This window comes from Monodelphis domestica, chromosome 7, assembly GCF_027887165.1.
Source record: "Monodelphis domestica isolate mMonDom1 chromosome 7, mMonDom1.pri, whole genome shotgun sequence".
NCBI lineage: Eukaryota > Metazoa > Chordata > Mammalia > Didelphimorphia > Didelphidae > Monodelphis > Monodelphis domestica.
Window position 1 is genome coordinate 237,213,737 of NC_077233.1, and position 15,426 is coordinate 237,229,162.

Here is a 15,426-nt window from a genome sequence, read left to right on the forward strand (position 1 = left end):
AAATTTAATTCCATCACCACATCATAATAGTGATGGCCATCGATTATGTAAGGCACCGGCGAAGGCTCTGCAGCACATCACTGCACAACTGAACATCAACGACCTACTAAGTTGGTAGCAATCAATAGTGAGCCATGGTCTGGAGCCTCTAATTATTTGCCAGTCCAACTGTGTTCCACATACAGGCAGATGACAAATCTCTATACTACAAAAGTATTGTGCTGAACTCAATCACCAGACTCCTTTGGAACAAACAGCTCATGAAGATGGAACTGTTGGCCACGGTCTTCTGAATATAATACTGACTCATAAAAACTCAAGAGTGACATTTTTTTATTTGTTAGAAGTCTTTACTTTTTTGTTCTTTTTTTTTTTTGTCATGGAAAACCCACTTCCATATTGGACGTTGTTCTAAGAGCACTCTCAGAGCTAACCCGAACCACAAAATAAAACCACAAACACACTAATGTGAAAGAGACTCCAACAGCTCTTTCTCTGGAGGTGGACACATTCCCCATCCCAAGTCTTTCAGGATTGTCCCAGATCACTGCATTCCTGAGAGCAGCCAAGTTTTCACAGTTTTTCACATCATTCAATGCTGCTGTTACTGTGTACAGTGTTCTCCCAGTTCTGCTTATTTCACTTTGCCTCAATTCCCACAAATCTTTGCAGTTTTTTCTGAGATCATCTCGCTTATCATTTCTAATAGCACAATAGTATTCCATCACCCACATGTATACCCACAATTTATTCAGCCATTCCCTAACTGGTGGACATTGCCTCAATTTCTAATTCTTGGCTACCACAAAAAGAGCTACTATTAATATTTTTGTACAAATAGTTCCTTTCCTCTTTTTTTATTATCTCTTTGGGATACACTCCCAGTAGTAGCATTACCCGATCAAAGAGTATGCATGGTTTTATAATCCTTTGGGTATATTTCCAAATTCCCCTCTAGAATGATTGAATCAGTTCACAATTCCACCAACAATGCATTAGTGTCCCAATCTTTCCACATCCCCTCCAACATTTACCTGATAGGTATGAGGTATGAGGTGTGAGGTGGTACCCCAGGGAAGAATGACATTAAAAAAATAGGTTTTTGTATCCAATATTCATAATCTCCAAAATAATGCAAAGAAAAGCTTTTAAGGTATGAAGACCTAATCCAACCAGGTTGCATAGTGGACATATCTCTGAGCCTGAAGTAAGCCCCAAGAAAAGGGTCTACCTTGCTACAATTATTCCTTTTCATTCAGTGTCTCTTGAATTATGACACATATGGATAAAATAACTGCTTTAAAAAACTGATTAAAAGTATTAGAATGCAAACTAATTCTCTTCAAGCTTACTGAAAGAAACTTGTCACAGAAGCAGACAAGGTAGCAGGAGTTGTAGGTACTTCATCCTTTTCTGTGATTTTGTTATCTTATTTGATCCTCACAGTATCCCTGGGAGGTAGATGATATTACTATCCCCATTTTACATTGTGGAGACTTAAAACTTACAGAGATTAAGTGACTAGCCTAGAGTCACACAGCTAGCAACTATCTGAAGCTAGCTCTCGATCCACTGTGCCACTGAGCTGCCCAGATGAAATGAAATGAAATGAAACGAAAGAGTTACTAAAGTCTGAAAAAGGAAAATTTTTACAAATCTTAGCTAAACATGAATAACAGAAATTATGTCTAATGATTAAACATGATTAAAGATAACATGAATATCTCAAATGATTTTGAGAAAAAGGGCATGTTTAGATGCATTCCAGAAAGTTTTGGGGGGTTTTAAGCTTTAAATATCAATCAACAAGCATTCATTCAACGCCTACTACTGGCAAACCAATTATACTATAACGTAGTAATTTTTTTCAAAACTGTCTCTAACTTTTGCTTTAACTATGATGAACAAAGATATCGTCTGACAAAGTTTAAGAGAAAACACAAAACCACTTCTAGACACAAAAGTGATGTGGGACCATTTCCCTGGTGTGAACCAGAAGAAAGAGTAGTCAAAGAACCCCCTTTAAGCCAGGGGTCAAGCACCTGGAAGGCAGAAGTCATTAGAGAGACTGAAGAAAGACTTGAAAAGATGACACGACTCTCTAAGGCTATGTACCTAGACACATAATCACTCAAATCCACACTGCCCAGTTAAAGGCAACAAAGATGAAATGTGGGAAAAGGAGTTTCTGTCAGAAGTGCTACCTTTTCTTAATCAGCAAAAAGAAAGAAAAAGTCAAAAGTTTAAGGTGGTCCAAGGAGTCAAAGACATACAAAGGTCAATCAATCCAATTCTCCACTCTGGAGGCTTGAGAAGTAAAGAAATTCGAGGCGAGAGACAAAAGTTCAAAAAGGATATGGAAACTTTCCAGTCTTTGATATGGTTTCAAGAAGCCCGACTAAACAGAAATACAAGTTGAATCAGACAAGAAACCAAAAACTTGGGCACTGTTCACCCGATCAACCACAGAATAATACTTCAAGAGAAATGACTGAAAAATGGGAAACAGCAGGATGAGGTAAAATCCATAATTGCTGGTTTAAATATTTCACAATGACACATGAGTAACAACAACAATAATAGTAACTAACATTTATCTAGCCCTTACCATGTGCCAGGCCTTATGCTAAGAGTTTCACAATTATTGTCTCATTTGATCCTCACAACCATCATGGGAAGGAGGTGTGACTATTATCCCCACTTTATAATTGAGGAAACTGAGGCAAACAAAGGTCAAGTGACTTGTTGAGGGTCACACAAATGCCTGAAGGCTGGGTCTAAACTCAAGTGTTCCTGTCTCCAGGGCTATGTAACTGTTCAATTCAATATTTAGCAAATAGCAAACTCTACCAGTTTCTTTTCAGATACAAGCCTGATCCCACTTTTCCTAACATCTATCACCAAGAGGTGAGAACCCCTCCATGTATAAGTCAATGACATATTTAAATTCTTTATGCAAAACATCACTATGATCACTAAAACGCTTTTTACACTAAAAAAAAAGTCCACAAAACTTACAAGAAAAGAATGTATAAATGAATAAAATAAAGAGCAAAAATAGTGTTCAAGAGTATAAAAAGAGCTTCTTATTAATTGAGCAATTATTGAACAAGACACCCAAATATGCCATCACACCCTGCTTTTATTAGCCCAAATCTGGTTTCATTCAGTTCCACACTTGGAACTGTTTCCACCACCATGTTCCAGATGCTCACTTCCAACTTGCTTGGTGGTATTATACACGACCCATGGAGTGCAGCCAAGACTCCTGAGTCAATCTAAATATTCCTCCTGTCACACCTAGTTAAAATGCCTTTGACTGACTGATAGATTTCATAGAGGTGTTCTCGTCTGACAAAGGTATCTAGATATAACATGTTCTGGGTTTACATGGAGAGGGAGGATTGACTAGCTCAACGGACCACGGCAAGTCCCCCTATATACACACTCCCCAGTAGGGCAGCATGACCATGGAGAAGAGTGATTTGTTCTTGTTCTCCATTGTCCTGAAGTAAGGAACAGGAAGAAATGGAAGCAAAAGACAAAGGCAAGTATTCATTCACTTATTCATCAGGGATTCATTGATCCTGGGAAATATAAGGTAAATTAGACTGTGGTCTTCTTGAACTTCTTGCTTCATGAGATTGGAGAGGTAAGATCTATACGCAAATAAAGACAGAACAAAATGTAACAGGTTTAAGAAAGGTTGAATAAAATACTAGGAGAATTCTGAGGTGAGAAACACCATTTACTTAATAGGAGGGAGAGATCAGGTGACATTTGAGCTGGTTCTAGAAATTTAGGATTTCAGATCGAAAAGAAGGAAGAACTTCTAGATACTATGGGTATTTCATTAATGATTAAATTTAATAATAATAATATTGTTATATATTCACAACATAAGTAATATCAATATATTAATTATACAATTAATTAACATAGTGTTCTATTAATATATATTACTATTATAACATATTCTATTATTAAGCACCCACTAGGGCCAAGACATTGTACTATATATGAGCTGGGAATACAAAGTCAAACTGTAAAACGATTTTTGCCCTTAAGGCAAATTATCCAAGGGACCCAAGAGGTACATAAGGAAGAATACACACAATAATTTCAGCACAGAGAGAGAGAGAGAGAGAGAGAGAGAGAGAGAGAGAATTGGGGATTGGTTCAAGGATATCCAAGAACTTAAAAAAAACATTTTGATTACTATATTACATTTTAATTTGTGTTTCCTTGGTAACCCTTGGAATTTTCTTTTATGCATTTAAAAACAAAATTCTTTAAAAGGGTCTATAGGCTTCACTAGCCTGCCAAAGGGATTCATGACATACACAAAAAAGGTTAAGACCTTGGGTAGTTAGGTGGTTCTATGGTTAGAGAACCAGGCTTGGAGAAGGGAGTTCCTGGGTTCAGATCTAGTCTCAGATACTTCTTAGTTGTGTGACCTTGGGCAAATCACTTAACCTCCATTGCCTAGTCCTTACCACTCTTCTTTCTTGGATCCAATATAGAGTATTTATTTTAAGATGGAAGCTGAGGGTTTGAAAAAAATAAAAGGGTGAGACCTCTTGAACTTGAGGAATCAGGAAGGCCTTCTTGTAGGAGATGGTATATAATTTAACCTTTAAAGGAAGTCAAGGATTCTACAAGACAAAGGGAAGAAGGAAGGATCTTCCAGACCAAGGGAATAACCTGTGCAAAGGTAAACACATGGGAGACAGCTTGCCAAGTTTGGTTAATATCGAGTTTAGGTGAAATGCTGAATGTGGAAAGGGAAGTGCAGGCATTCCTTCCACTTCATGATTTTCCCCATCAATATCATATATAGTGTCAATATGTTATAGGTCAGCCTAAGAAATTAAATGGGAATTTGGGGGGAGTTTTACAGAAGCAGTATGCAACACAGGAAAATTTTAGAAACTCAGAAATGCATAAAATATATGTTTAGCATTATATATTTTATTTTTCAATACTGTAAATAAAAACTCATTTAAAAATTTAACTAACAATTAAAGTTAAAATAAGCATAAAAGTAAAGTTTACAAAAACAACACAAAAGCCAGCAGATAACACACAAAGGCTGGAAATGTAGCATTGACCTCTATATAGCCTCTGACTAAATACGTAACCCAAATTTTATAGTCAGGTACTATAAACATCCCATAAAAGAAGAAAAATCAGACTTTCTCTGGTATGAAGGGAGAGTCAAAAGATTTTATATTGATTTTCCAGATGGGAGAGAGGGAGGCTCCCAGAGTCCCCACAATGTGGAAAGAATACCTGTACTATGAAAAATAGAACTGGAAAGGTAGGCTGGAGTGCCTCTCTCAAAATTACCTTATATAAATATGATTGCTATTTCTTATCTTATATATTAAAGAAAACCCGAGTTCAAATCCTGCCTGAGACACTTAACTAGTAGTGACCATGGGCAAATCTCTAAACCTCTTTCAGCCTGTTTCCTCTTCTGTAAAATGGGGATGATAATAGCACCAGTCTCCTAGAGTTGTTCTGAGAATCCACTGAGATAATATTTCTAAAACACTTAGCACAGTGCCTGGAACATAGTAGGTTCTAAGCAAATGCTAGCTATTATTATAATTAATCATTTACCTTTTGTCTTAAACCACGGGGCAGCAGTGTTTTCTCTTAAGCTACATTGATTCTTGGAAGCCATCTCTTATAAGTGGATCCCTAAGAGAGGACAGAAGCCAAAGGCTTTATAGGTTGGAGATGACAGGAAGCAAAAGGAACATGGTCCTTGTCTTCAACACTTTACATGTTGGTCAAATTGGCCAACCTAGATTTTTAAATTTTATAATGGGGGAATAAATATTGGGGAATAATAAAACTGATAGCCTCATGATGTTTTTAGGTTTGCAAAACACTTTACAAAGTAAGAGACTTTGGCATATAACTAGACAACCTAAGGTGGCATCACCCAGATGATAGAAACATTGGGGAATCTGGTTCCAACAGCTTAGAGAATTGGTTTGGTCTTCCACAAATTTGGGAGCAACATTTTCTCATTCATTGTTTATCATCTTTATGCTGTATTCCCTTTAAAATGAACTCTCATGGTGACATTGGTTTGTTGTTTTTTCCCTCCATTCTCATCTGAAGGTGAATTTACTCAGTCATTCACAGCCAAAGACACCAAGGGGTACTGGCCCTAGCATCTCCATCTACCCTCCAACTCTCAGGCTATATACATCCAGGAAATAGGTGCAAGGTCTTATAGTCTTTTCCTTTGCTCATCTGCTTCTACATTCATGGAGTGTGGTCTCTTATCTAGCCTAGGATCTTGAAGCATGGAGGTCTTGGGATTAGGAATTCAGATCAGATGTTTTAGCGAGCCCAGCAGTCAAAGTCCTGATGAATAAGCTTTCAGGGGTGTCATCTTTGCCTAACTTTGGACTTGAACTTGGAGGGATTCATGTTACATAGAAACTGTATAGCTCTGGATGCCATATTTTTAAAAAGTTATCAGTAAGTCAGAGAGTAACTAGATGAGAGGGACTAGGATAATAAAGGGTTTCAAGATCATTCCATCTGAGCATTAGATGAAGGAACCAGGAATCTGTAACTCAGAGAAGATTTATGGGGAGGTGACATGTATCTGAAGGGATAGTATTTGAAAAGGGGATTATTAGACTTATTCTGTTTGGCCCCAGAAGACAGAACTAGATGCAAGGGTTGTAATTGCAGTGAGGAAGAGCTAAATTTGAAGGAATGATATAATTCCCAATTATAGCAATATGAAAATGTAGTTAGTTGCCTTGGAAGGTGATAGTGTAACCATTATACCTCCTCACTGGAAATGTTCAAGCAAGAACTGATGGATTCCTTGGGTATTTTGTGATGGGACTTTTGTTCAAGTTTGGATTGCCCTAAATAGCTTCTGGAAATAGAGGGAAAGGTTGAGAAGAAAACTAAATCAGACAAGTTATCCAAAGGGTAGTTATAAATTAAACAAAAAGGAAGAAGACAACGAGACACCAAGTATCTCTTTCCCACTGCTTCTAGTACAATCTATTGTCTTCAGCCCATAGTCAACAAAAGAGAGGAATAGTTCTAACCAACCTAGGAACTCTCCTTAACTGAAGGTTCTAGGAGGTGCCTTCCAGTTGGAGGAAGAGACTCCAGGGTTGGGGTGGAGCCCTAGAGAGTACTTCAAATGCGTTAATTCCAGAGTTTGAAAAAACATTTGAGACAAAGATCTGAGGCTTTGTGGAGGATGTCCAGGGCACATTCTAGAGAGGAATGTGTTTAGAAATAGGACAAAGTCGGGAAGAATGGCTATACTTGACCAGATAGAAAAAAATGTCTATCCTCAAGACAATCTCATCAGTTTCCTTAGTGGGGAATGTGCCCTGGCTAATTGATTCACAGGGTCACTTTGAAACAAAAAAATCAAATGTCATCCAGACAACTGATATATGTAGCAGTCAGCGAACAGGTTTACAAAACAAACCTGGTTCTAGGCCATCAGCAGCCAAGGACCCAGAATTTTGATCCTTACTCAGTAAATATGCTATTTGGTTTAGAGGAAATGAAAAACAGGATGAAAGAGATAAGACACTTGGTATCTTTCTGGAGCAGGGGATCAAGAAAAAAATGAAGTAAGAGTGAGGATTGGCTGGAGGAGACTGGAAGACAATCAGGAGACACTGAGGAGAAAAGGTGAAAGGGAGTGTTTTATGACATTCTTTAAGTTGGGTGTCTTTTGGGAGGGGAAAATAATCATGTTGACTTCTTTAAATTCAGGTGACTTTGAGACAATTTCACAAAATGATGGATAAAGGTAAAATGGAGTCACTAATGGTAGTTCAATATGACCAAATCACAAATTCATAAGAAACTGACAAACCAAAAATCCAAATTATATATTTTGGGATTAACCTGGTTTGAAAACAAAGACCAATTTTGGTTACATGGCATAAGTGAAAAAAAGGTTGGCCCAGACCTAGAAAAATCTAGATTCAAATCTTCACATGTATATTACTCTATCACCAAGAGTAGCTAGGTAGCACAATGGATAAAACACCAGGCCTGGAGTCTGGAGTCTGGGTTCAAATCAGGCCTCAGAAACTTCCTAGTTCTGTAACCCTGATCAGGTCTTTTAACCCTGATTTCTAGTCTTTAGGCTCTTCTGTCTTGGAACCAATAATTATTATTGATTTTATTTATTTGTTTGTTTGTTTGTTTATTATTTATTTATTTTGCTTCTAATCCCTTTAATTTACTTTTAGATACATGAGCCATAAAGATGACACCTATAAAACATAATGGGAAGCACGGGGATAGTCCAACCCAAGGTCAAGGATGGTAAGAATGGAAAAAACAGGGCTATAGCTAACCTTACTCTACACCCAGGTTTCAAGAGAGGGAAAGCAGAGGCCCAATCTCATCTAAATTCCAGGATCATGTAGGCAATAAAAACAGCTGAAACATGAGGCGTGGGGAGAATACAAGAAGTATAGTTTGGATATACATGGGATTTGGGTTCCTTTAAAAGGCTAAGAGGAAGCGTAAGCATTTCCATTATTCTCATCCCTTTCTTCTCTTGGTTCCCAGAAGAACCTCCCTACAGTAGTGGGGTACAACCAGTCAAAGAATAATGGAGCATGAAAGGTGATAGGATTTTAGCAAGTGTGTGAAGGTATAAGTAATCTCCCTTCTGAATGGCCCTTTGATCAATCCTTGAATTTCTCTTCAGATAAGGCTCTAATATTTATCCATTTTCAAAATCCCAGAAGTCATTGATAGTCCATGTCCCTCAGCTCTGGTTTCCTCTGCTTCCTTCTGCTCAGCATCACTTCAAAGAAAAAAAGTTTATCATCACAAGTTGCAATTTCCCAGTGGATCAGGTGCCTCTCTAAGACTAAAATTAATAGGCAAGTCATTTGCATCACTAGAATGCAGACATCCCCCTAAACTTATGATACCATGGGTCTGAATGAACTATAGACATATGTTTATAATGTATAACATATATATGTGAGATATAGGTAAAGCCCTCTGCAAACCTGAGTCACATAAGGCCATTATTATTTTTTAAATTAATATTATTTATTTATTGTTAAATATTATTTATTTTATTCCAGCAACAAATCTACGCATAAGTTTTCCAAGGTTACATGTTGTCTCCTTCCCCTCTCCCATAGTTGACAAGCAATTCCACTGGGTTTTACATGCTCAAAACCTATTTCCATATTGTTTATTTTGGTAAGAGTAATTTTTTAAAACCAAAACTCCAAATCATACACCCATATAAACAAGTAATAAATCATGTATTTTCTTCTGCTTTTCTACTCCCCTAGTTCTTCCTCTGGATGTGGATAGTGTTCTTCCTCATAAGTCCTCGGAATTGTCCTGGATCATTGTATTGCTGTTAGTAGCAAAGTCTATTATATTTGATTGTTCCACAATGTTTCATTTACTGTGTACAATGTTTGCCTGCTTCTGCTTATTTCACTCCACATGATTTCATGTAGGTCCTTCCGGTTCTTATAGAAATCAATCATTTCGTCATTTCTGATAGCACAATAGTATTCCATCACCATTATATACCACAGTTTGTTTAGCCAATCAAGTGACATCCCCTCAGTTTCCAATTTTTTGCCAACACAAAAAGTGCAGCTATAAATATTTTTGTACAAACAGGTCCATCCTCATTTTCATTGTTATTCATTATTATGATTATCAATTTAATTCTAATGTTCAAATATCCAAAAAGATCTATATTCCACTAGTTTGGATGTTCCTTCCAAAAACACACATTACAAACATGTGTGACTCTTGTCCTCATCTTCCCATATGTTTACAACAGGAGGTCCACCCAAAGTGCTAGAGGCTTCCTCTCTTGACATTGTACTCAAGCTGTCTACCCATCATCTATAAATTTAATACTCAACCAATATAAAAAATAAACACAATATGTAATTGCATCTGAAATAAGGCTGTGAAAGTCACAGTTTACATTTTGATGTAAAAAATAACAGTACAATATAAAATCTAACAAAATAATAATCCTCACAGTTTATTTGCTTTACATCTCCTTCAACCTCCTTTCCATCTGCAGGCTTATAAAATTTAATTGCCATTTCTAGTTTTTACAGAGTTATAATCTTTGTATATATAATTTTTCTCATCCTATTGACCTCACTTTATGTCAGTTTATAGGATTCCTTATAAATATTTTCATTCTCCATACTTCTCATTTTATGAAATATTCCTTTCCCATTGCATTTAATATGACACCATTTATTCACCCATTTCACATTTATTGGATATGTGTGTTTATTTTTTCCTCCAGTGTTTTCACTTTTATATTGGGCATTTTTGTCCCGATAAGTCCTTTTCTCCTAATAACACCCTTGGGATATAGTTCTAGAAATGGGTTGCTGGTCAAGGGTCATAATCAATTTGTAACTCTTGTTGTACATTGCCAGATGGCTTTCTGAAAAGCTTGAAGCAATTTATAGTTCTTTCAATAACATAAAAGTGTCTGTTTCCCTGCCAACATTCATTTTTATCATTGGAAGCTATTTTGGCTAATTTTATGGGTGTACGTGAAATTGTTTTAATTTGCATTTCTCTGACTAGAAAATAACTTAAAAAAACTTTGTAATACTTTGCATGCCCTTATATATAAATGTCTGTTTGTGCTCTGAGTCCAATCACTCTAATTCTAGTTCCAGATGACAGTCCTTCAAATACCTGAAGATATCTATCATCTCAGCTCTATTGATCATTTACTATGTGGCCTTGGACTGGTCACATCATCTTCCTAAGCCTCAATTTCTACATTTGGAAAAGTAATTCCATGTGATACAATAGAAAGCATCTATAAAATGTTGCACTGTAGCATAGTAGAAAAATCTAGAGTAGGAGAATTTGAGTTCAAACCCCATCCCTGCCACCTGCCAACCATTTGACCACTGAGACGTCATTCACCTCTGAATATCCCAGGCAACTCTCTAAGACCAAAAGGTTCTTAACAATTGCCAGTCCAAATCAGGAGATGGAGTTTTCTCATCAGAAATTCCCTATACTGAGGAAACCATATATTTGGGCACCTTTGCATTTCACCACTCCCAAAAAAGGAACTTCCTGAAATTTTGTCCTTTTTAAAGTTTCTATTGTTATTTTTAAGGAGGATCCTTATGCTTCTGAGCTCCTTGAAATCTCTCCTTCCACCATCTTCCCAAAAGTCTCTTAATAATGACTGAAAATGTATGCTGTATTAAAAATATTATAATACATAATAGGATGCATTTTTATGTAATTTATGACATATTGTTTATACTATATACACATATATAATTATATCATATATATTCTGTTATATAATCTCCCAACAGCCAGGTAAGGTAGGTGCTATAGGTATTATTTTTCCCATTTTAGAGATGAGAAAATCTCAGCTCAGAGTTTTGGTGACTTGTTCCAGGTCACACAGCTATTAAGTGTCACAAAAGGCCTTCACTCTGACTATACAGTGGTACCTGGTATAAAGATTAAAATTTAGGGGAAACTGAGGCAGGTAGAAATTAGTTTCTCTCTGCAAGGAGTATTATATTTTATGAGGTTTATTAAAGGTTGAGAATTTCAGAATATACAAGTAAGAAAAGGCACGTGCCAGGTGGGCCATAAGGTCCACCCAAAATTTTACTCACATCATGAGGCGTGTCTGTTTACCAGCGGAGACAGGGAGTAAAGAGAGACCCTGCCTACGGGGAAGACCCTTTAAATAAAATTTTGCTCTCGTCCCAGGTGAGAATTCAGTGAGATTAGAGGGCATTCTGGGAGCTAGCAAGGACTCCTGGGGAATGGAGTCCAGAGTTTAAATCTCAATTTTACACTGGAATGCCTCCCCTCACTACTTCTGTCACTTAGAGACCTGAGTTTCCTTTAATACTCAGCCCAAATATCACCTTTTTACACAAAGCCTGCCTTGATCCCCCTCAGCTACTAGAACTTTGTTATTGAGTCATTTTCAGTCATGCTTGACTCTTTATGATTCCTATTTGAAGTTTTCTTGGCAAAGAAACTCGAGTGGTTTGCTATTTCCTTCTCTAGCTTATTTAACAGGTGATGAAACTGAGGTAAACAGGATGAAGTGACTTGACCAGGGTCACATAGCTAGTAAATGTCTGAGGTCAGATATGAACTCAGGAAGAAGAGTCTTCTTAACTTCAGGCCTGGAACTTTTTTGCCTCAGAAACTTGAATACTCCCTCCCCACACCTTGAATCTCTTGTGTATATTTTCTGTATATATTCACACATGGTCATGTCATCTCCATTTTTATAATGTAAGCTCTATGAAGATAAGAACGATTCCATTTTTATTTTTGCACTCTAGTACTTAACACAATGACTGGCACTGAGGACATGATTAATAAAGTCTTATTTAATTGGCTGGTAGATTAATTCTAAGTTCAATACTCTCATCTACTATGTGTGGGAAGAGAATTCCCCTCCCTTTGTTTTGATGTAATCAATCATCGATCTTTGATGTAATCAATCGGGCATTTGTCACTGAGATGTGCAGGGATAGACAGGTGCTCAGAGAGATGAATTGAAACCAACCAGTTGGGAAACTAATCCCACAGGCAGTGCCCCCCCCCCCCCAGGTGGTACCAGGCAAATTAAGGAACTACGATTGGTTGCTGAGATGTGACATGGGAGAGTTAATGGGTAGGCAAAACAGCAAGTCAAGACCAGTCAAGACCAAGAGACTGGACACACTCTCACGTTCTTCTGGCTGGGATTGGAACCTGAGGGAGAACCCCTGTCGGTGGTGAGCTTCATTCCATCAGAATGACACATAGGGTGGTAGGGCTAGGCTAGGCAACTCTCTACCTCTTTCCTACATTTCCCTCTCTTTACTATCACTACTTTGATATAATAAAGCTACTAACAGCCTCATAATTAAATTTTAACTATTTCACATGCAACACTGCCTCTAAGGAATATTTTTTACCAATTCATTATTAAATTTCCCTTTTCAACTCCAGGGATGTCAATTAAGGCTAAAATTGTCCACAAACGAGGTACTGTCTTGGCTTATGCTGTCTACCCAGGGACATATTTTTGCTCTTTAATTTCATTTTCTAGAATCCTAATAGAAAACTCCTGACCATCAGCTACAGCCATAACAACATTTCTCTTCTTTAAGGGGGCAGTGATACTGCCTGGCCTGGAGATAGGAAGACTCCTCTTCCTGAGTTCAAATTTGCTTCAGATACAAACTAGCTATGTGACCCTAGGCAAGTCACTTAACCCTCTTTGCCTCAGTTTCCTCATCTATAAAATGAGCTGGAGAAGGAAAGAGCAAATCTCTCCAGTATCTTTGCCAAGAAAACTCTAAATGGGATCACCAAGAGTTGGACACAAATGAAAAACAACTGAACAAAGAAGAGAACTGTAAAGGGTGAAAATTATGGTTGAGACTGAAAAAATCTAAATTTAAATGGTCGCCAAGGGAAATCCCAAATTATAAAATACCCAATTCAGCTGACAAATTTTTATGGTGATTTAATTACAACAGGAGGAAGAAAATATTAGAGGGAGAGAGAGAGGGAGAGAAGGAAAGGAGTTTAACTCAGAACCACTCTGGCTTAGGTGGAGCCAAAGCAGGCATTAAGGCCTTGGAGAGCCAAGGAAGGGAAAGGGGTCAGTCCTTATCACTCACGTGACTGGTCTGAAGGAAAGCAGTCTGCGGGGCTCCTCCAAGCTCAAGCTCCAGGATCAAACTGAACTCTAGCCCTCCCCACAGGAATTCCCGAGAACTCCCAAAGCTGTTCTCTACCTCACTTCCTGCATCTCACATGTGCCAATGGTGGCTCAAGCTTGACTTAGCCCAGCAGTCTGTCCTTTTTTTGCACATGTCTGTTGAAGGACATTTTCTCAAATAATTAAATCTTGAGTTTGATGCAGCCCTTCCTAATCTTGTTACACTGACAAGGGTGGAGAATGTGGGTTTCCAAGACCTGATTGTGTTATTCCAAGTATCTCTATTGCTATTGATCAGGAAATAGCTAAATCAGATCTTCTAAAGAATGGTCTGATTAGGGTGGAATAGTTTTGAAATTCACAACCTCTCTGAGGCCTGAGGAAGACTAGTCTCTCTGATGGGCCTTGTAAATATACCAGCTATGAAATTACAGTAGTTAGAGATAAGGGAAAAATAGGAGAGAGAGAGAGAGAGAGAGAGAGAGAGAGAGACAGACAGACAGACAGACAGACAGACAGACAGAGACAACAAAACCAATGTTTTCCTGGGCACATTGAATAAAAGCCAATTAGGGGGCGGTCCCCTTTGGCAAAAGAATGTACATTCAAAATAAACTCAATCAACCTTCAGTTCAATCAACCACACCCCAAGGTTCATTCTTGATCTTGATGTAAAGTAGATTTTCTGGCAACTTTCTGCAACAGTTTATTCTCTGGATTTAGGAGTTAGCAATCTTCTTCCATGAGGAACTTTCTTGAACAAAAAAAAAAAATTCAAAATCTTGGATTTTTATTAAAATACAATCCCCCCTGAAGTGGGTGTTAAAAAAACATCCAGTTCAGCTCAGGATGCATTGTTGAGTTATGGAGGTGTATGAGTCAGTTATTAAAAGAATTCAAAAACACTAAAAACAAAACAAACAAAAAAACAAATAAAAAACATATAAAGGGAAAAATATGGAAGGAAGTTAAGCTTTTGGGAGAAAGAGAAGGGGAAAAAATTCAAAATCAGAATCAAAATACCAAAATCTATGTACATAAAATGTTGAGTAAGCAAGAATAAATTGATAATAGGCCCTTGTACAGGTCCAATTTAAAGTAATTTTTATCCCACAAGTCTGTAGAACAGAATGCAGTAATATTTCACATACCCATTTTCAACCAAGACTATAGGAACTTGTCATACTATAAGAAGGAAATGAACTAGAATTCTATTTTGATAGGGAAGCTTCATTACCTGGTCTGACTTTTTTCATTCTCAGGGATATAGGGAGCCAGCATGATAGTCAAATTTTGGTACCTGTATGAGTACTTTATAAAGAATGTAGATACAAGGAAGTCTTATGACTTGACGTATGTCAAGTGTTGCAACCTTGAGTCCACATTAGTATTTCCTGTGTGCTCTTTTTGCACAATTCAGGTTAAGTCTGTGCTCCTTGTTTTTATTCCATTTCCTGGAATCAGACACAAACATTAATCATAGTCCCATAACATTTTATCAATAAATGGCAGGTTCCCACAGTTTAAAGCTTTGGGGTATGTATTGATATTATAGCAAGTGTATATATATATATATATATATATATATATAAACATATTACTGCAGAGAGAGAGAAAAAAATTAATTGTATGTACCTTTAGTACAAGAAATGAGGAAAAGGGGGAAAATCAAATAT